Source organism: Mobula birostris, chromosome 7 (assembly GCF_030028105.1).
Source record: "Mobula birostris isolate sMobBir1 chromosome 7, sMobBir1.hap1, whole genome shotgun sequence".
Lineage (NCBI taxonomy): Eukaryota > Metazoa > Chordata > Chondrichthyes > Myliobatiformes > Myliobatidae > Mobula > Mobula birostris.
In genome coordinates, this window is record NC_092376.1 from 111276940 (window position 1) to 111298822 (window position 21883).

At 42.4% G+C, this 21883-nt stretch overlaps 1 protein-coding gene across 3 annotated transcripts in view; it reads left to right on the forward strand.

Moving 5' to 3' along the window:
• LOC140200364 (fibroblast growth factor receptor-like 1) overlaps window positions 1–21883 on the forward strand; it is a 161800-nt gene that overhangs the window by 102098 nt on the left and 37819 nt on the right. The window lies entirely within an intron of this gene.

Below are 21883 nucleotides of genomic sequence, written 5' to 3' on the forward strand. Positions count from 1 at the left end.
TACCGAAAGCAGTTCTGCTGTGGGGCTCCAGGATTTAAACACAGTGTGAGATAGGAACAGATAGTTCCTGGTAGAACTCAATGGGTTGATCATCATCTGCAAGAGAAAAGAATTTGTCAATGTTTCAAGCAGTCTTGGTGCAGGGTTTTGACCTGAAACATGACGGAGAAGGTTTAATTGTAATAATGTGGCATTTTACTGATCGAAATGGAGGTAGAAGATTAGCGCTTTGGTGTTTATTTCCAATGCCGAGGTTCCTTCCAATACATTAAGAGGCAAGGCAGCAGAGAATTTATTTTATGCTTACAATGGCACGTCGCACTTGGAGGCACAGTAATATCAGCGCTGGACTCCGGAGCGAAGGTTCCCAAGTTCAAATCCAAGTCAGGTTGAGCGCTGACCTCGTAAAAACAAGAATAGCTTGCTACGGAAACACCGTCATGACGGTGCCCCAATAACTCCACTGCCGAGTTAAGGGCTATTCTTCTTCTTTTACAATGATACAGAAGGCTATTCAGCCCATAAGTCAGATACTAGGCTAGACTAAAATTTCAGCACAAGTCAAACTCTTGGATGGCAGCTGGAGAAGTAACGTTCAGCTCATTTAATAATTTATTTTAAAAATGGGAAAAAACTAGTGTCAGAGTGATGTAATGAAGCCACCAGACTGCAGTTTGGTTCATCGTTTTTATCACGTGAAGTGAACTTCTACCCCTGTCTGATGTCACTCTCACAGCAATGTTTTCTTACCTTTAAAGGTAACACGGTAACAGGCCCTCCTGGCCCAGCAAGCCCGTGCCACCCACTTACACTCATGTGACCAATGAACCTACTAACCCAATTCCAATGAATTGCTTTTCACAATGCACAGGACAGCTGGGGTTCATTTGGTGTTAGCACTGGGGGAGGGAAGGGCTGCCAGTATGCGGCATAAACCCACCCTTACAAACCCTCCACGTCACTAACTTTCTCTCATCTATTGATGCAGCATACCCATGGGCTTGGACATGCTATGTATGGAGATACTGGATCCTACTGGAGAGCAAGGCCATGTGGTGAATCTATACTGTTTGCATACATCATATATAATATTGCATAATGCAGTGGTCAAGACATTATACACCCACCTTTTTGACCAATGTTCAGCCTACCCCAATGTTGTTGTATGTGGCTTGAACAGGACCCACTAAGGAGCATCAGGCCATTGTCTTCCGCATCAACACCAATCTCATCAACTCTGAAGAACTCCCATCCACTGCCACCAACCTCATCGTCTCCTTACCCAGCACTGCTTATTTCTACCTCCTCCCTATGATCTACAAACCTGAGTATCCAGGTAGGCACATTGTTTTTGCCTGCCCCTTCCCCACTGAACTCATGTCTGCATACCTCAACTCCATTATGTCTCCCTTGGTCCAGTCCCTTCCGAGCGACCTCTGTGCAACTTCACATGCTCTCAATCGCTTCAAGTTCCCTGACCCTGGTCACCTCATTTTCACTGTGGATGTCCTGTCCCTATACACTTCAATCTCCCATTAGGAAGACCTTAAAGCTCTTTGCTTCTTTCTGGACAACAGACCTAACCAGGATCCCTCCAATCATCACCCACCCCTATCTGATGGAACTGTTTGTCACCCTGAACAATTCTTGCTTAGCTCCTCACCTTTCTTCAAAGCCAATGTGTGGCCATGGGTACACGCATGGGCCCCAGCTATGCCTGCTTTTGTGGAACAATTCATGTTCAAAGCCTACACTGGTTAAGACTCCCCAAATCTTTCTACACTATATCAACAACTGTATTCATGCTGCACTGATGATGAGTTTGTGAATTTCAACAATTTTGCCTCCAACTTCCACCCTGCCCTCAAATTTACTTGGTCCATCTCTTACACCTCCCTCCCTTTCTCAGTCTCCATCTCTATCTCAGTTCCTCTATTTCTGCCACATCTGTTCTCATTTCCATTCTAGAACATCTGATTATGTCCTCCTCCTTCAAACAACAGGGCTTCCCTTCCACCGCCATGGAAACTGCCCTCACCCACATCCTACACATCTGCCCTCACACCATTCTCCTGCCTCCAAAACAGGGACAGTCTTCCCCTTGTCCTTACCTACCATCCCATGAGCCTCTGTATCCATCACATCATACTCTGTAACTTTCAAACTTTCAACATCTGCAACTACCACTAAACACATCTTTCCCTACAGCCCCACTCTCTACATTCCGTAGAAATCACCCTTTACACGACTCCCTTGTCCACTCATGCTTTGTCACTGATCTCCCTCCTGGCACTTATCCCTACAAAGAGGACAAGTGCTACACTTGACACTATATGTCCATCCTCGCCATTCGGGGCCCGAAGCATTCTTTCATGTGAGGTAACACTTCATCGTTTTTCCATTCCCAATTATGTGTCCCTTCCCAGCCCTTCTCTTCTCCCCATCTACCCAAAACCTTCGTCTGGTGCCCCTCTTCCACAGTCCACTGTCCTCTCCTATCAGCTTCATTATTCCTCAGCCCTTTGCACTTATCACCTCCCAGCTTCATACTTCATCGCCTCTCCTACCTACCCACTTTCTCCCTCACCTGTTCTCACTTATCACCTGCCAGTTTGTACTCCTTCCCCTCCCCTCACCTTATTATTCTGGGTTCTTCCACCTTCCTTTCCGGTCCTGATGAAGGGTCTCAGCCTAAAGCATCAACTCTTTATTGTCCTCCATGGATCTGTCTGACTAGATTCCTCCAGCATTTTGTGTGTGGTGACTTGGTATAAATTTCTTATACCTGTCTGTAATGCCTGGCCATTTTATTATGTTAAATTGGCTAGTTTTTCTTCCATCTGGAAGTTGATGAAGGTTTTGTTTTTGTTTTTTCCTCATGGTGGGGGTCTGACCCTCAAGTTGCCAAAGCACAAGCTTACATCTTGAGGGTCAGTGGAGGTAATGGGATATATTTCAGACTTTAATTACCCAGATAGAATCACTGAATAGCAGCCTGGAGTGGAGGTGGAAAATTACTTGACCACCTTCTCCCAACAGGTCAGTGATTCACCCGTGATAGACTTCCCACTGAGCAGACTTCTAATCTAGGATAGAGTGGTAAACTTATCTCAGTCACATTCTGCTTTTCACTACAGCCTCCATTTTCCTAATGATAGTCACCTCTTCACTGTTACCCTCTCTCCAGGCCCTTCAGCCTCTGCGGTAAATCCTTGACATTTGTTTCTTCCGCTTGTTGCCTAAGAATGGACACTCTCCCCAGGATCGTGCAGAAAGAATGAACTGATTTTTTGCTGCATATTAATCACACCACAAACCTAATGGAGACCTTAGGAAAATAAACATGTTACTGCAGGAAGGGATCAACATAGGCATACACAAAAAAAAAGGCAGAGGTTTGTTCAGTTATCTACTCATGCTGTAAATGGATCAGATCGCTGTGTAAATACAGTGGTTCCTTTGTGTGTCTACCTTTGGGAAAACTCCTGCTTGGTTTGTTCTGTGTCTTACTCAGAAGCAGAACGATAAATGTCATTTATTTTCAGTCAAGTGTAAAGAGCGGATAGAGGAAGGTCCTGACCATGTGTATTCACACACACTCCATGGAGTGTGGATTGATACCACTGCTAATGGAGTTAAACTGTGAGGACAGCTTGCATTGACTAGGCCTTTATTCCTTCGAGTTTAGAAGATTAAGGGTGCTCTAATTAAAGCATTTAAGATGATTAAAGGAATTGATAGAGTAGATAGAGAGAAACCATTTCCTCTATGAGGGGAGCAACCTTAAATTAGAATTAAACCACTCTGGGTGATGTCAGAGAACAGGTATCTCTCCACAATGCATAATGCTAAATCAATTGAAAATTTCAAAGCCAGGTCATTTTAGTGAAGCAAATGTATTAGATGTTACACAACTAGGATGTAGATTAGCAATGTTATCAAGATAACAGCACACGGAATGATTTAAGATTTTCCTGCATTTTCTGCTTTTATTTAATATTTCCAGCATCTATAGATTTTGTTTTAATTTTCTGTATGGTTTCATCCTGCACTTTTGCTCTTTTGTCATCGCCGCTCATCAGCCTAAGATTGTCAATGTCTCCAGTCAGTGGTTTGTCCCTCGTTTCAAAGTTGCCATCCACCCATTCAAGTAACAACTCCACACAAATCTGGACAATGAGCTGTTCAGCCTCTGATGGAATCACAGTGAAACCTAATCTCTTTCTTGACCAACATCCAATAAAAGCTCACTTTCTCTAACGAAATCCGCTGGGGGAAGGACTCCTGGCAGATTTGCCCGTAACCAGAGACAGGAAAGCCAACTACTGCCCTCCCTACCAGCTGTCTGGTGGCACACTTCAGGAGAACAGCTAACTCAGTATGGACTTGGAACTGATTCTGTGACTGCAGGAGTTTAATTTCACACTAGTCACTACAGTTCCCAGCTGAACCATATTGGCCCCATACACACATGTGATGAGATATCATTTTTTTTATTGAAACAATGAACTATTGGCAGCAGTGCGCTGACAAAGAAGTATTCTTTATTCTGTTATGAAAAGGAAGTTAGCATGTAAGCATGTGATAAGCCCCACTTGGATTTTCATGTTCTCACTGGTGTTATGGGACAGCAGTGAAAGTCAGCAGACTGTACAAATAGTAATCATAAAGGCTAATGGAATGTTGGCCTTTACCTCTAGGGGGCTGTAATACAAAGACAAGGAAGTTATGTTTCATTTGTTTAGACTCTTGCTCCAGCCCTGCGCAGAGGATTGCATTTAAGTTCGAGTGCCAGAACGGGAAAGAAATATTGGCCTTTGAGGGAGCACAGCACAGGTTTATCGGCCTGATGCCAGGTTTAAGGCCTTAAATTGTCAGGGCAGGTTGCACCACTTGTTAACTTACCAGATCATTACAGCCATAGCTGGCTACTGAGATGCCTGCTGCAAAGCAGCATGCAGTTGTCTAATGTCATACTGTTGCTGTGCTCTGATAGTGAGGGCAGATCTTCTCCAGGTGATACCAAATCTGAAGTGATTTCTTATGTTGGACCAGGGGAATGGCATGCTCTCATGGGTGAATTAAGAATGACGGGTTATTATCAGAAAGTTTGTAGAAAACCATTCAGAGGCACTTCTTAATTCAAAAGATAGTAGAGATAATAGATCTTAAACCCTCAAAAGTATCTGGGGAAGTGAGGTAATTGAATCGTTCAATTGTGAAATCAATACATTTTTGTTAAATAAGGGTGTCAAGCAATCATGAGGCAAATCCGGGCAAGGAGATGTAATATACGAATCAGCTAGATCAAATTGATGGTAACTCTGGTCTGAAGTGGGTAAGGGCTGAGAGGTGTTTTGTCAGTATTTAACACCTCCTCATCTTCCCAGCCTACTGTGACTGGAGTGGCTCAGAGGAACACTGAGTGACATTCCTGCTGACTTTTTCTTCTCCTGTTAACATCATTTGGCTTCCCCAAATTCTTCCTCTCACCACCTGACTATTACAATATTGAAGGTGTTATCATTCAACTGCTAAAACTCCACCTAGTGGCTTCTCACTTCATTGCACTGAGAGGGAATGGCACCAAGCACACCCAGTAGTGAATTTTCAAGAACAATCTTTGTAAAGGAGCGTCCAACCAACTTTAATAAGCCCGTCAAACAGGTCTACAGATAAATCACTAACTAATCCAAAGGCGTTAAACTGGGAAGATGTAATAATTGACTGAAAAGTAAAATATTACTCAACAACGATAACAGTGGTGTGGTGAGTGATTTAGGTTTCCGTGGTAACTGAGGAAAACTAATTACAAATTGTTCTGATGGGCCTGCACTGATTGCTGTCCCTGTTCTTTGACACGTATACAAGGAACACCACTATTCAGGACAATCTAAAACTTCTCAAGTGCTGTTGATCCTTCTTTTTGCCAACAAAGAACCCTTTACCCAACCTATTTTATAATTTTTGATGGTGTTGTGGGCTCTTTTTGTCTTAAATGGGATTAAAGCAATGACGAAGGTGATTTTACTTGACAGAGAGCTGAAAAGAGAGGGAGTGCGTACGTTGATGGGAGGGGGGGTGCACTCCTGGATGGTTCTTGTGAGGCCTGCTTGACTTTCCAAATACAGGTTGTGAGCATGCGGACAAATTTGAGAATTCAGAACAGATTTTGCACAGAGCTCTGAATTACTCTCGAGGTACCAAGCCTGCAGTATTTGAGTAGCTCAAAACAGAATGGATTGCAGGAAAGAACAGTGACATGTCCTCTTGTTGCTTTATCTGGCCCCGTATTTACAATAATGGAAAACCAAAGTGGAGGGGTTACCTAGTCTTGGAGATGAATCCCATCTCAAACTCTGATATTTGCCCAAGGTTAATCTGTACTGGAATGTCAATCTTGCATTCTTGTATTCAGATAAGGGATTCAGGAGAGGTTGGTGGAGATTCCTTAGCTAAAGGGTAGCAGAATGTCAAATGTGCACAGCACAAGGTGTAACACACAGCTTGTTGTAGGAAGGGCACCCAAATCATGGTGTGCACTCTGCGAGGTGAAGCACAAAGCCCAACTCAGACCAGATAGACTCCAAGGGTAATGGGGGGGTGAGCTCAGTATAGGTTAGACCACTGAACCGAATGTAAGATGCTGGGTGGGTGTTCACCATAAAGGGAATAAGACAGACACAGTGTGTGTCACAATGTGGGTGTGCATTGTATTGATACAACACAGAACCTAGAGCTTGTTATAAAGTAGATGAGTATAACACAGAACCAGCATGTGCGATAAGTCAAGTTTATTGTCATTTAACTATATACATGTATACTATCAAATGAGACAACGTTTCTCCGAACCAGGGTGTAAAACACTGTAATACATATAACACACAATACCTTATGAAAGTAAGGACAAAATCTATGGATGAATTACATGTAAATAAGCAAAGTAAAATGCATAAATTAAATATTGAAAGGTACAGAACTGATTAACCAGTGACACTTTGAATACGATGCAGCAGGGAGTTCAGGAGCCCAATGGTCTGAAGGAAGAAACTGTTTCCCATCCTGACCATTCTTGTTTTTATGCACTGGACTCTACTGCTTGGTGGTAGAAAGACAAAGAGGAATGCTGGATGGATGATGGATGCGATTCTTGACAATACTGATGGCCCAGCGTACGCGGCGGTCCAGATAAATGTCCCTGATGGACGGTAGGGAGACCCCATGTTCCTCTCAGCTGTTCTCACAGCCCTTTGTGGGGACTTCCGGTCCGATGCTCGGCTGCTTCCATACCGGATGGAGATGCAACTTGTCAGGACGTTCTGAATGATGCTCATATAAAATGCAATTAAGATGGAGAGGGTGGTCTCACTTCCTCAGTCTCTGAAGGAACATCTGTAAGGTATGTGTTTGCTGTACAATGTACAACATAGATGTGAATCATGCAGGATATGTGCAAGTATATCGCAGAAACCAGTGCACGTTATCAGATGGGGGTGGCATCCAGTAGATCAGCGCTGTTCAGGATCTAACTCAGAGTCCAATGCGTGTTACAGATTTGATAAGCACTGTACATAGTGATATGCAGAACTGGGAATGAGGAGTACAGAGCGATATGCAGAACCGGGTGTGTGGAACACAGAGTGATATGCAGAGCCGGGAATGAGGATTACATAGTGATATGCAGAACTGGGAATGAGGAGTACATAGTGATATGCAGAACTGGGAATGAGGGGTACATAGTGATATGCAGAACTGGGAATGAGGAGTACATAGTGATATGCAGAACTGGGTGTGTGGAGTGCAGAGTAATATTCAGAAGCAGGTGTGTGGAGCGCAGTGTGATATGCAGAACTGGGTGTGTGGAGTGCAGAACGACCATTTTGTTGTATTTTCTGCAAGTAACACCAGTGGCTGGGAAGTGAGAGTTGGATTACAAGAAATCAAAACATTTCTTCAGTGATTTCCTAAGTATTGAATTTCAGCAGTAAGAACACCGTATGTACAGGGGTGATGTGGCATTGGCTTATTGCCTGTGATAGTTGTGAGATGCACAATCTCAGAATCAGTGAAGTTCGACCTTTGTTGTTTCTTTTTGGAGTTAAGCTGAATGCAAATACAGTGCATCTCAGAGCTAGCAAACCAATCACAAACTAATGAAGGGCGATGTTCATTTACCGAATACAATGCTCATGGGACCATGGCAGTCTTTAACACCAATTAAGGAGGGCCTCAGAATATGTCCAGGCTCTTGTTAGTACAAGATCAAATTTATCAAAGTGCATGGCCAAAGGATTGGGGTCATTGCAGAGGGTCAGCAATAGTACTAATGTGAAGACAGAGGAGGGAACAAGGGAAATAACAAGAAACAAAATGGATGAGTCAGAGTTCACAGTCTGGCCTACTTTGGCTTTCTTTGCGTGGTGGATGATTGCAGTTTGTCCGTGTTTAAAAGGGGGAGAGTGGTTGTGGGTTATGGCTGAACAGAAAGGGGAGTGAAATGGGAGAGGCTGAACTGCAGTGTGTGGGAGGAATGCTCTTGATGTGTAAGACCAGATATGTGATTGTCTGTTAAACTAACAACAAATCCATGGAATTTACTCTCTGATGTGATTGCACTGAAGTGTTAACTAGCAGCATTCTGAGAGCATAAAGGGAAGCCAGTGACCCACTCATTTCCAGCCCTCATCACCATTATGTGCTTCACAATAAGCACCAGAGAACTCATTTCCCTTGATGAATTCACTCTGTTTTGTCAGACTACTTCTGATGGATGTTCACCCTTTCATATCTCCTTTGCTCTCCTGTGTCACATTATCTCTCTATGTGAATCATATTCCCGGTCCTCTCCTCCTGAAGGGCACCCACCTTGTTTTCCATTCCTTGATCAGTATTCCCGGTCCTCATATGATTCCCGGGAATCATATTCCCAGTTCTCTCCTCCTGAAGGGCACCCACCTTGTTTTCCGTTCCTTGATCAATGGTTTAATGGTTCCATTTAATATGGAGAATGCATACAGTATACAACCTGACATTCCTACTCTTCACAGATATCCACAAAACAGAAGGAAACCCTGAAAGAATGAATGAAAGAAAAACGTCGGAAACCCAAAGCCCCCCCCAGCCTCTCCCAGACACAAGCAGCAGCAAAGCATCAACCCTCCTCCACCTGCCTCAGCAAAAGGATCAGCTCCCCACAAACCCCCACGCAAGCAATAGCAAAGCCCCCAAAGAGTTATGATCTACACTCCATCAAAAAAAACACTGTTCATTCCAACCCTTCGGTATACCGCAGACTCTCCTACTAATGAGGGGGAGAGAGGTATCGCTCCTACCATAGTGAGTGGGAGAGCAACAGCTCGCTGTTTGTATGCTACAGTCTTCAGTGTCACTTATTTCTACAGTAGGGTGCACTGCTGTCTCAGTGCTCCAATCACCCGCGACAGTGACGAGGAATCAGGTCGTCCACAGGGCCGCAAAGCCTGACCTCGAGGGCACAAGTCTTCCAGGCCTCTCCTGGGGATATCAATCTTCCATTCCTTACTGTTGTCATGCAGTGTATAATCCTTACACGGTGGAATAATCCCATGTGGTGTGGAATTTACTTTCCCATTTAGATGAGTAATAAGACGTAAGACAGGGGAGCAGAATGAGCCTATTCAGCCCTTTGATTTCATCATGTCTGATTTATTATCTTTCTTAAACCTATTCTCCTTCCTCCTCCCCCTAACCTTTGACACCCGAACTGATCAACCTCTACTTTAAGTATACCCAATAACTTGGCCTCCACAGCCATCTGTGGCAATGGATTCCTCTAGGTTAAGTTTTTATCCAATATCAAGATAACATTAGGTAAAGGTTTAATGCGGCTCTGTGTTACGTTAGGACATAGCTGCTTCAGAACCATAGGCTTCGCCTGCATCCATTGCATTTGTAGGGTAACACCCATTCACCCATTATCATGGTCAGCGTCATTAGTGGATGAAATAATTTTTCTTTTGATTGGCTGCAGTAGCTTGCTTCTGAAACCAGAGACGCCAAGTCTACATCTGCTGGTTTTGCTTGCTTGATATGGCATCCATTGTTGCCTTGTGTGCATCCCAGTCCTGTAAGCCAGAGTGTTGATGACCAAAAGCCCATGCCTGAATGTGCGCAAGGCCATTGTCGAAGTATCAGAAAGCAGTTACAGCACAGAAGTGGGTCAGTCATCTTAACCAATCCTTGTACTGACCCACGTCCTATCCCTCTGACTCCATCAACACACTTGGAGTATTGTGAGCAATTTTGGAACTCTCAACTAAAAAAGGATGTGCCACCATTGGAGAAGGTCCAGAAGGAAATGATCCCAGGATGGAAAGATTACCTTTGGGGAGCATTTGATGGCTTTGGGCCTGTATTCACTGGAGCTTAGAAGAATGAGGGGGATCTCACTGAAACCTATTGAATATTGAAAGGCCTATGCAGAGTGGACGTGAAGAGGATGTTTCCTATAATGAGAGCATCTAGGACCAGAGGGAACAGCCTCACAATACAAGGACATCTCTTTAAAACAGAGATGAAGAGGAATTTCTTTATCCAGATGGTGGTGAATCTGTGGAATTCAAGTCATCGGGTATATTTAAAGCAAAGGTTGATAGGTTCTTGATTCATAAGGGAACCAAAGGCTAAAGGGAGAAGGCAGGAGATGAAGTTGAAGGGGAAAATAAATCAGCCATGATGAAATGACGGAGCAGACTTGATGAGCTCAATGGACTAATTCTGGTCTTAACATATCTTCCCTTCCTTGTTTATTTCTTTCTGGCTTCCCTCTCTTTAACTCACTGGTATTACCTGCTTCAACTCTCTTTGATAAGGACTTCTATTCCCACCAATTGTCATTGTTTCTCTTAGTGATGTTGATTATCTCACATTCTTACAGATCTTACAGTCTTTTGGCTCTGTTGTTTCTGCTCTCACCTGCAAATGGAAATAACTTCCCCACATCTAACTTATCAAACATGTTCACCATCTTTGCCACTGTTGGAACAGGGTATTTCTCAAGAAAAGTGTGCCCTATCCAATTCTGCTGGAGGATTGAGAAGGGGCAAATCTCAGCTGAACATCCATTACTTAATATAGTACTTCCCAATACACACAGAACAAAAGTCAAACCAACAGACCTGCTTTGATATAGCGCCTTTCATAGCCTAGGATATTCTAAACTGCATTACAGTGTTTTTGAAGTATAGTCATTATGGCAATATATGGAATACCAATTAGTGCACAGCAAGATCCCCCAGATAGAATGCAGCCAATTGTAGTGCCTCCAGCAGATTCACTTAGGTCAGAGATTACACCTAGGACATTCCTTGTCTGAAATTTTCAATAGCAGCACACACAAGGTACCCCGTCTATGGAGCCAACAGAATCCAGCATTGCTACAGAATGGATAGAAACATTTACCTGCTATAGATGCGACAGACACGTATTAGTTCAGGCTGTTGGCACTGTTCTCCAGTAATTGTTGCCTTATTAAATCTGAGAATATGATTAAAATTAAATTGTAAGAAATAAAGGAACTGGAGAGAGAAATACAGTCCTTTAGGCCTCCACTATTTGACACATGAAAAGGTAGATTGCCGGATCAAATTATTCCCATCTGTCTTTGGTTAATACTCCTACTTTCGTCTCATTACATGAAGTAAAGGCATTGACGAGCAACAGAAAGTGCCAGCTATTTGTTTAACCTTTGAACAAAATGTTCACTTTGTTCAAGAAAGCACAGCAATTAAGGATGGAGCTCTTTGCATTTTTCTGAATGAGAATTAAAAGACAAGCGTGGACACTGACAAATAAACACTGTTCTTACACACTGTTCTTTGTAAACGTGTTTCATCTAAAATCTCTTGTACTGTAACAGTGGAGGCTTCTGGTCAGGATCAAACTGAAGAGAAACAGGGTTACTTCAGTGTAAACTGGGAGGAACCCCTGCGACAACCTGGACTAAGTGGACAATGTTCCATTAGATGGTGGACTTATCCATCAGACCAGCAAAGGAAGCAACACAAAACACCTCATACAGTGTGGCACTTGTGATGTGGGCTGATAACCCTTGAGAGCCCTGTGGTCTCCAAGAACTCAAAAGAAATGTCTCAACAAACAAGAGGAAATATTATAGTAATTTTTTTTTACTTGACTATATTGTGCTTGTTGGTGATAAAATATTAGGAATCTAATATTTTATCATCAACAAAATATTAATCTAATAAAATATCAGGAATTAGGTTAGAGATGGGAAATCATGAACTGCTTTGAATACACGCAATTCAAACTACACTATTCCAATGTTTGGTTATATCTGCAATAAATAAATCACAGCAACGAAGAGGGAATCATTTCTCTTCTACCATTACAGAGAAACAATCCCCGAAATCCATTCAAAAATTCTAACAGATTCCACTGCTCCTCTTATTGAGCAGGATCTCCCAGTGGCCACACATTTTAATTCCACATCCCATTCCCATTCTGACATGTCTATCCACTGCCTCCTCTACTGTAAAGATGAAGCCACACTCAGGTTGGAGGAACAACACCTTATATTCCGTCTGGGTAGCCTCCAACCTGAAGGCATGAACATTGACTTCTCTAACTTCCGCTAATGCCCCACCTCCCCCTCGTACCCCATCTGTTATTTATTTATATACACACATTCTTTCTCTCTCTCCTTTTTCTCCCTCTGTCCCTCTGACTATACTCCTTGCCCATCCTCTGATTTTCCCCCTCCCCCTTGTCTTTCTCCCTGGGCCTCCTGTCCCATGATCCTCTCATATCCCCTTTGCCAATCACCTGTCCAGCTCTTGGCTCCATCCCTCCCCCTCCTGTCTTCTCCTATCATTTTGGATCTCCCCCTCCTCCTCCCACTTTCAAATCTCTTACTAGCTCTTCCTTCAGTTAGTCCTGACGAAGGGTCTCGGCCTGAAACGTCGACTGTACCTCTTCCTAGAGGTGCTGCTTGACCTGCTGCGTTCACCAGCAATTTTGATGTGTGTTTGCAGAATTCCTGTTGTTAATAACTATGTCTGATGGATATAACTCACTCAGTTCTTCAGCTTTGTAAATATTTGTCGGACTTCTCCTGTGCAACAACATCCTAGTCATAATAAGAAGATCAGAACTACGCACTGTATTCCTAATAGAATCTAATCATTTTTCTTTGGAAGCTTCCCTGCATTTCAGATCATTTGCTCTAGAAATTAACCCAGACAATTGGAGTGCCTATTATAACCTACAACACTACTTCTAATGATTTCTGAATCTGAACCCCTGGACCTCTGCTTCTCCACTTCAGGGTGTGGGAAGATGTGTCGAGTGGTGGAAGGTGACAGAATTTGTGGAAGATGATCCATTGAATTTGGAGGCTGGTGGGGAAGAAGCTGAAGATAGGGGAAAGCCTTTCATTGTCCTGGCTAGTGGAGAGGGGTTTATAACAGAAATGAGTAAACAGAAATAGTTCAGAGAATTGTCATCTATGATAGAGAGAAAGGAATCGTTAAGGAAAGAGGAAAGTATCTTAAAGGCTCTGATGTGGAAAGACTTGATATCAGAGTATAATTTCACTACTCCACCTACTCAATATTATGATGATTGATCTTTTTAATAGCTATTATTGGCCCAGGTTTGGGTGTATAAGAACATTTGAAAACAGTTCTTAGTGTTTCTATTCAGATAACTGAGGAGAATAGTAATTTGGTGCAGTGACATAGGCGGATCAAAGAAGTGGCAGATGACTGTGTGTGAAGGGATAGAATTTGATCAGGAAAATGAGGAGAGGTAACAGAACTTGATTTGTAAGTTCAATAGGAGCATCTGTGGAAATCCAAACCTTGGAAGAGAGCAGAACATATTGAAATAACAGAGATTCTTACTTGGCACCTTATTAACAGAACTTTGGAATAAAAAGCCAGGAAGATAACATTAAACTTTAATGAAAGACTATTAAAGCTTAGTTGGAGTGTAGAGTTCATTACTAAACAACAAAATTTCAGAAGGATGTTGGGGCTGAGAAGAGTGTCAAAGTTGTGGCTGTGATGCAGCACAACAAGTGTTAATGGAAAATCTAATTTATTCCAGGCATTGGGTGCGAGGTATGTATCTTTACAATGCAGGAGCTTGACGTCTGTCTGCCGATAATTAGAGATCTTTCATTATTTTGCTCTGAAATATCAGCCCCTTGCTTGATGTTCTGAACACTTGTGTCATCCAGCACCTGCTGGCTATAAATATCGCCTATTTCCCTTTCATCTTCCGGAGGCTTCAATGCCAGTCCGTGTGACATGGACCTACATGTCTGTCAATTGGCACCAGTTCCTCCACCGCCCCCTCCTGTCAGCCTCGAGCCACCTGCTCCAGGAATCTGAGGGCCTTGCTCTATTTGCAAAGGAGCTGCCTTTGTCTGCTAACTCCACATATTGTTCAGTTTGTTCCTGTTTCTGTTTGCTCTCGTTCCCTTGAACAATCAAAGAAGGAGGGCTAGCAATGTGGGTGTGTAGGTCTATGTGCATGACCCTCACGTTTCACTCCTGGTAAACTTACAGCTTCTGCCCTGACATTCCATCATGAAAGAGCTGTTTTATTTCCTGAGTTATGCAGTTAATAAACAAAACAGCAGTGGAGAGGAGGTGAGATTAAGAGAAGAATATGAGGCATGTGAGGAGAGAATGGGTGAGGTCTTAGCAAGCAGTAGGTGCTTGAGAATATAAGTGAGAAAAGAGCCTGGATGGGCAAAAGAGACGGATGACAAGGTGTTAGATATACAGTGGCTCTGAAAGATTTATTTACAGTGATCTCACTTCGGTTCTGAGAAATATTTACAGTTATATCACATGTGGGACCTGGGAGAAAGGATTAATTTACAGATATATCATATGCAAAATTTAAGAGAAAGTGATAGATGCCATTTGTGTTATCCCTTCATTTATGTACAAATGGAAATAGATACATCAGAGGCAATGACAAGATAATGATATCCCTTTAACTGATATCACTTTACTGAGCACATGAATGGGGTTTAATAATGTAAAGGTTCCCATAAACCTGTAAGCTTTTCCACTACTCCAGAGAATTTCTAATACTTGCCTTTTCTCATGGATTTATCATGTGAGTCCTATGCTATTCTCACTCTGGCTGGTGCTCATGGCTTTTCCTCAGCACCGCGTCCTTTTTCTGGTGTTCCTCATTTCTTACCCCATCTCTTATCAAAAACTTTCTTTCGTGAATCCTAAATCTTTTGACCTTTACTCCTCCAACACCCCACCTACCATCCACCACCCACTGCCAACAGTGCACCAACAAAATCCATCTACTCTCTTCTCGAAGGAGATTGCTAACCTCACACAAGCCCATCTCCCACCTGTGTACCCTGGCTGGAATCAAAAACAAGGTGGGGACATGCCATATTTATATACATTTAGGACTCCTGTCAATGAATGGAAATCCCAATTAAAAGTAGGGCTGTGAGTTTTAAGAGATCACGGCTGCCACCAGTCCTTGATGTTATATATTAACTCATTACAGTACCTCACAAGCATATGACATCAACAGGAATACTACAAAGGCACGGGGTAATTTTCTGTGACATTAGCAAGCCTGCAGCCTAGTCCCTGTCCTGGTTAGTGAGTTCTATCTTCTAGCTGTCACTACGTGAATTATGTCTCACATCCTGCACTGCTTTGCTCAGAGTGGTCCACCATTTGGGATTTCTACAATGCTTATAAAAGTTTCAGCAGGGAATTTGTTATTGCATATGTATTGATTTCTCAGACATCATCGGTCAGTTTGGTATTGGTGCTAATGGAAAGTAGAAAGTTCAGACACAGCAGACAGAAAGGGAAACCTCTGGTAACAAATTTATTAAACAATGCAGATCATTTGCAGGATAATGGCATTCCATAATGACCTAAATTTATTTAGTGTCCTTATTCTATTAAAGTGCCTCCAGGCACTTCATAAGAACACCATCATAAATATTTTACTGTCTTCCATATCAGGAGATGTTAGGACAGCTCAAAAGGGTTGGACCTAAGCAAGAGAAGTGGACAGAAATATTTATAGAAGGAATTGTCAAAGGAGATGAAAGCCAGGTTACTAATGAAGGGTGATAAAAGTTGATTCACGCCAGAGACAAAAATGAAAGATCTCAGTTGTCACAAGTTAGAAGGAGATTGCAGAACTACCAGAGGGCAAGGTTTCGATGGATTTAAAAAAATGCGATGAGAATTTGAAAATTGATCTCTGCCAGAATTGGAACTGATGTGATTCAGTTTACATTAGTATACAGCAAAAGATTGTTCAGTAAGGTTAATTTTACCGAGAGGGCATGCTGGAAGGTTGGTCAGTGGAACTGTGATAGTTGTATCCAGTGATAGCTAAAAACATGGTAGAAGGTTCCAGAAGACTATAAGTCATAGGAACAGAGTTAGGCCATTTGACCAATTGAGTCTGCTCAGCCGTTCGATCATGGCTTATTTATTATTCCCTCTCAATCCCAGTTCTCCATCTTTTCCCCATAAACTTTGGCACTTTTGAAGCAAACAGGATGAGGCAAGTGTGGGAAGAGATGACACAGCAGAGGTGATCAGCTAGGAGAAGGAAAGGATATGAGATCAGAAACTTAGCTTTTGGTCAGATAGAGTAGCTAGAACATAAAATCAAATTCCACCTCAGCTATGTTGCAAGTTGATAGGAAATGGAGATATGCCAGGAAGCAAAGACTTTTGGTCTTCCTAATGCTTCATTAGGAGATACTTCTGTTCCTTCGTTGCTGAGCGTTGGATGTGATTCCAGGGACCAAGAGTGGCAACTGTGAGTGCTTGTTGATAAAGAACTCATGAACTTAAGCTCTGGGGAAACAACCAACATGGATGCTGCAGGGGAAATAAATTCACATCAGTTGTATCAGATGCAGAAATCGTATTGTCAGTGCAAGTTCATTTTGTTGAGTTTCTAGAATTATTGGAATTGGTATATTGTTGTCTGGTGTATCGCGATGCGGTGAAAAGTTCGTCTTACATACTGTTCCTACAGATCAGATTGATACACAGTGCATTGAGGTAGAACTAGTTAAAACAACAATGCTGAATAAAAAGTAACAGCTACAGGGAAAGTGCAATGTAAGCAAGCAATAAAGCGGAGGCTCACAACCAGGAAGATTGTAAAGTAAAAGTTCCTTCTTATTGTACTAGGGAACTACTTAATAGTCTTACAACAGCAAGTTAGAGGCTGTGTTTGAACCTAGTGTTATGTTCCTTCAGGCTTTTGTATCTTTTGTCTGACAGAAGAGGGGAGAACTGAGAATGTGTGTGTTGGGTGAGGTCCTCCTCTCTATACAGCCCATTGAGGGAGGCTGCTTTCAGTGTTGTGTCCAACTCTGCAGCCTCTTGCAGTCACTGGCAGATCAGCTGCCATGCCTAGAAATTATGCACATAGATAGTGTGCTTTTTATGGTGTGTCAATAAAATTGGTAAGGGTTGACGAGGACATACCAAATTTCTTTATCCTTCTGAGGAAGTAGAGGAGTTGGAGAGCTTTCTTGGCCAGGACACCTATGTGGCTGAATCAGGACATCACTCCTAGGAACCTAAAGCTCTTGACCCTCTCAATGTCAACACCGTTGATGAAGACAGGAGCATATATGCTGCTCCTCTTTCTGAAGTCAATGACCAGCTCTTTGTTTTGTTGACATTATGGGAAAGGTTGTTGTCATGACACCATGTTACTGAGGTCTCATTTTTCTTCCTGTACATGACTCATCACTATCTGAGACATGGTATACTACAGTGGTATCATCTACAAACTTGTAGACAGAGTTAGGGCAGAACCTACCCATGTAGTTGTGTGTTTATAGGGAGTAGAGTAGATGACTGAGGAAATACGTAGCCCTGGGGAGTGCCAGTGTTTTGAATATTCATGGTAGAGTTATTGCTGTCCATCCTTACTGATTGTGATCTGTTGATCAGAAAATCAACGATCCAGTTGCAGAGGGAGGTGCTGATTCCCAGGATCCAGAGTTTGGTGATGAATTTGCTTGGAATTATAGCATTGAGGGCAGAGTTGTAGTCAAAAAGCAGTGCTCTCATGTAGGTGTCTTTACTAGCCAGATTGCTCCAAAGTTGAGTGTAGGAAGTTATCCCTATTCCAACCCACAGGATAAATAACCAGCTTCTAAATGCATAGCTCTGAAAAAAATCAGCACACCATGTACAAATTCCTGGGTCTATTTATCGTAGAGAAAAGAACTACCTTCCAATCCCAGGATGATTCTAAAATAGTTTGCTTTGGTTTTGCTTTTTCTTTGTATTTTCTGCCCAAACCCACCAGTGAAGGGCTTAGTATAGATGCCTACACTGAATGAACTAATTCTGGAAGCATAGTTTTTGTAGTGGTATAGGAGATATGACAGTAAGGTTTCACCCTTACTTGTAAAATTATAATGTACAAGTAGAATTTAGTCTGCTTTAAGATGATATCACCACAGAGACCACATTTAGAAGAAGGAGGAGATGATCAAGGTTCGGTTCTTGGGAGACTCAATAGGTATAACTCTGCTGTAGTGGGGAAGGAAGCCAAACTGGAGTTTTTCAAATATGGAACATCAGGAAGGATATGGCATGGTGATGTGACAGTAAGTGCTGCCGCTGCTCAGATTCGATCCTGATTTCGTGTGCTGTCTATGCAGAATTTAGGCACTCTCCTTGTCACCTCATGCATTTCATCTGGGTGCTCTGGTTTCCTCCTTCAGAAATACTGGTGGGTTAGCTGGCTTCTGCAGGCTGCCCCTTAGTGGAGGTTACCGACAAAATAATCAAGTGAGGCTGATGAGCATGCAAGGGTGAGAATAATTTGCAGGGATACAGGTAAATGAGGAAAAGGAGGCCGAACTAATGGAATTGTTCCCTAGGAGCTTGAGGAGATCTCAGTCTGCATCGTTATAAGATGAGAGGTAACAACATGTTCCAGAACTCTGGGGAGGTTGGAGATGTGCAGCAGTGCTACAGGGGGAATTAGGGGTGTTTGTGTTGAGAAAGGGATGTGAAGGAGAGACGACAGGATGGTGGGAGGAATTTGTTAATTATATTCACTAACACAATGCCAAGAAAGGAAGTTCAAACATGCGTTTACTGGATTGGGATCAACATAGCACCCTTGTGAAGAAAGTGAACACTGGGAGATGGTAGCGAGACTGGAGAAAAGTAAGAGTTCTGTATTGCCCAAAATCAGTAATACATTCCTCGAGAGAGAAGACTTGTGGTTGTGGGTGAAGCTTCAAGATAGAACCTCAGTTGGAGTCAGACCAGACCCCTACTGGGAAGCAACCAGTGAATAGGCAATGGTAGAGTTAGAGGGAAAGCAGATAGAAATCAAGAGAAGAATCAGGAAGTGGTGGTGGATTGAGGAGTTGGTAACACTGATAGGTAGGTGGAGTTGTCAAGTAGAGTGGGCTTTGTCCCTATAGGAAAGGAGGACAGTGAGGATTGAGGTTCCCCGCTCAGAAGCAGTCCTGCTAAACCTTGGCTGTCCGTTACGCAGAACAACATCAGCCAACTTCCTGGGACAACACATAGACAATTACATCATTCAGCACATTTCTGATGTTATCAGTGCAGGCTCAATTTACAACCAGCTGAACTTCCGAAATTGTGCAGTTCAGCTTGGGGGTCATGTGACAGTCTGAAAGTAGCCAGCTTCCATCAGAAGAAAACTGACATACAATTTTCCAGACCTATTGAGAAGAGAAGCCAAGTATTACCTTCCATTTCCAGGGAGGTGGTAAAATAGTGAGCAGTGTTCCTTGCTTGTGCTTTGTGTATCATCAGATATTGAGAGAAATGGCAAAAGTAGCAAAATGTAGGAGATTACATTCAATTAAACTTTCTTTTGTACTATAATCCTTCTTCTGCTATGGTATACATGATGGAAAACTCTGCAGAGCAAGATCCTACAAAAAGCATCATGATAATGATCATGCAGTTTGCAAATATAATTTTGGCCAAGGGATAGATAATGTCGATGACACAGGGGAGTTCTGTCTTATATTGTGGAAGAGTTCCTTGGGTTCTCATTTATCCATCAGTCATAAATGTGCTTGGTCTAATGACCCATGTGAATGTTAACACTTTTTGACAGTGAGCCCAGAGTGGGTCAAGTACCCTTGGCCATTTGACTCAAAAGATGGAGAGCTACCATCTAGTAATGGGAAGAAAAAACTAGGCAGTAAAGAGAATTACAGAAGGAAAATAGTCATAAGGTGCCCTGAACTAAAATCAGCACAAAGTGAAGTAAAATGGAAATCTGATATATGCAAAATAAACAGAAAAGACTCGAAACATTCAGCAGGTCAGTCAGCATCTGTCAAAAGAGAAACAAGAGTTATTATTTCAGGTCCAGAACGAAAAAGAGAGACAAAAAAATGTCAGCTTTTACTTGGTGAGCAGATGGGGGTGGATGGTGGAGAACAAAGGGAATAACTCTGGTAAGGTGAGACCAAATGGGTTAGGGAGATAGTTAGAAATACATTATGCTTCCTAGTCTATGTTATGCATCATTAATAGCAAAGTTCTGGGATGTGCCCAGAAGGACAGGGTATATTAATGGAAGCGGAAAATTGACCCGTCACACAGATGGATGAGTGGCAGAAGTAGCCAGTTCTGATATGGACAGAACGGAGGAGAGAAATTCATTTGAATCCATTCAATGGGCTAAAGGAAGAAGAGCAGGGAGTGCAGCTCTAAGTAACACAGTTTGTGTGTTCCCACAATACCTGAGCACCACTAAGAGTGAGCCATAGTGGCACTATGCAGTTAGTATTTTAAAAAATGAAGAAACCCAGTTTTAAAGCACAGCTGGCTTCGGCAAGGTGCAAGCACAGACACTGGCAAGTTTGAGAGATTGGGTAGGTGCCAGTTTGGTTGGCGTCTGAAATTTTTGAAAGCTATGGGAGATATTGTGATGTTTATTCTGGAACCAATGTTGGTGTTAAGTTGCCGGGGAAAAACGTTACCAAACATTAAAGCATTTCGTCTTCCCCCACAGGGAGATTCTTGAACTGTTTTAAGAACAGAATTAAGATATTGAGAATTCAAAATGCCCACAGGAAAAGCTGGCATTTTTGTCACACCTTATCCATTTCTCTCTCTTGGTGCTTCAAATAAATGCCTTTGAAATGTAATGCCTGGAGTTAGCAGACAAACTCCACATCCAATATTGCACACACAAACAGCTATACATTAAATGTCCTGTGAGTTTATTTTAATTGAGGAATGGATCACAGCTAAGACAAGTAAAAACTCATAACAGAAAAATAAACACCAACATTCCATGGTTAGATGGAAAGATAATTTTGCATTTGGCACAGTGGCCCAAACGGAAGGGCAATGGTTGAATGGGAAATTCCAGTCTGATTCCAGTTTCTTGCTCCTTTTGGACTTAAGTGTAGGAGCCATGATTAAGAAGCTTTTAGATGACACCAAATTCCATGAGGTGTTTGTTAGTAAAGAAGAAGGCTATAGTTTAGGCAGTGATTTAGCAGTATGATGGAGAGACAAATGGAATTCATACTGAAGAGGTGGTTGGGGAGGACAAAGAAACCAAAGGGAATGGGCCAACTGGCAGGATACAGAGAAGCATAGACAAACAGAGAGATGTAGGAGTTCCTAGCCACAGGGCCTTGTAGTCACTAACCAGCAGGAGATATAACACATAAGAGGTTGAGGAGGAGATCTACAAAGCTGTTGTCAAGGATGGAGAGCTTTAGCAATAAGAATAGACAGACCAGACTTGGGTTATTTTCTTTGGAATAGAAGAGGCTGAAGAATGATACGATTCAATTGCGCAACATTATTTAGACAATAGG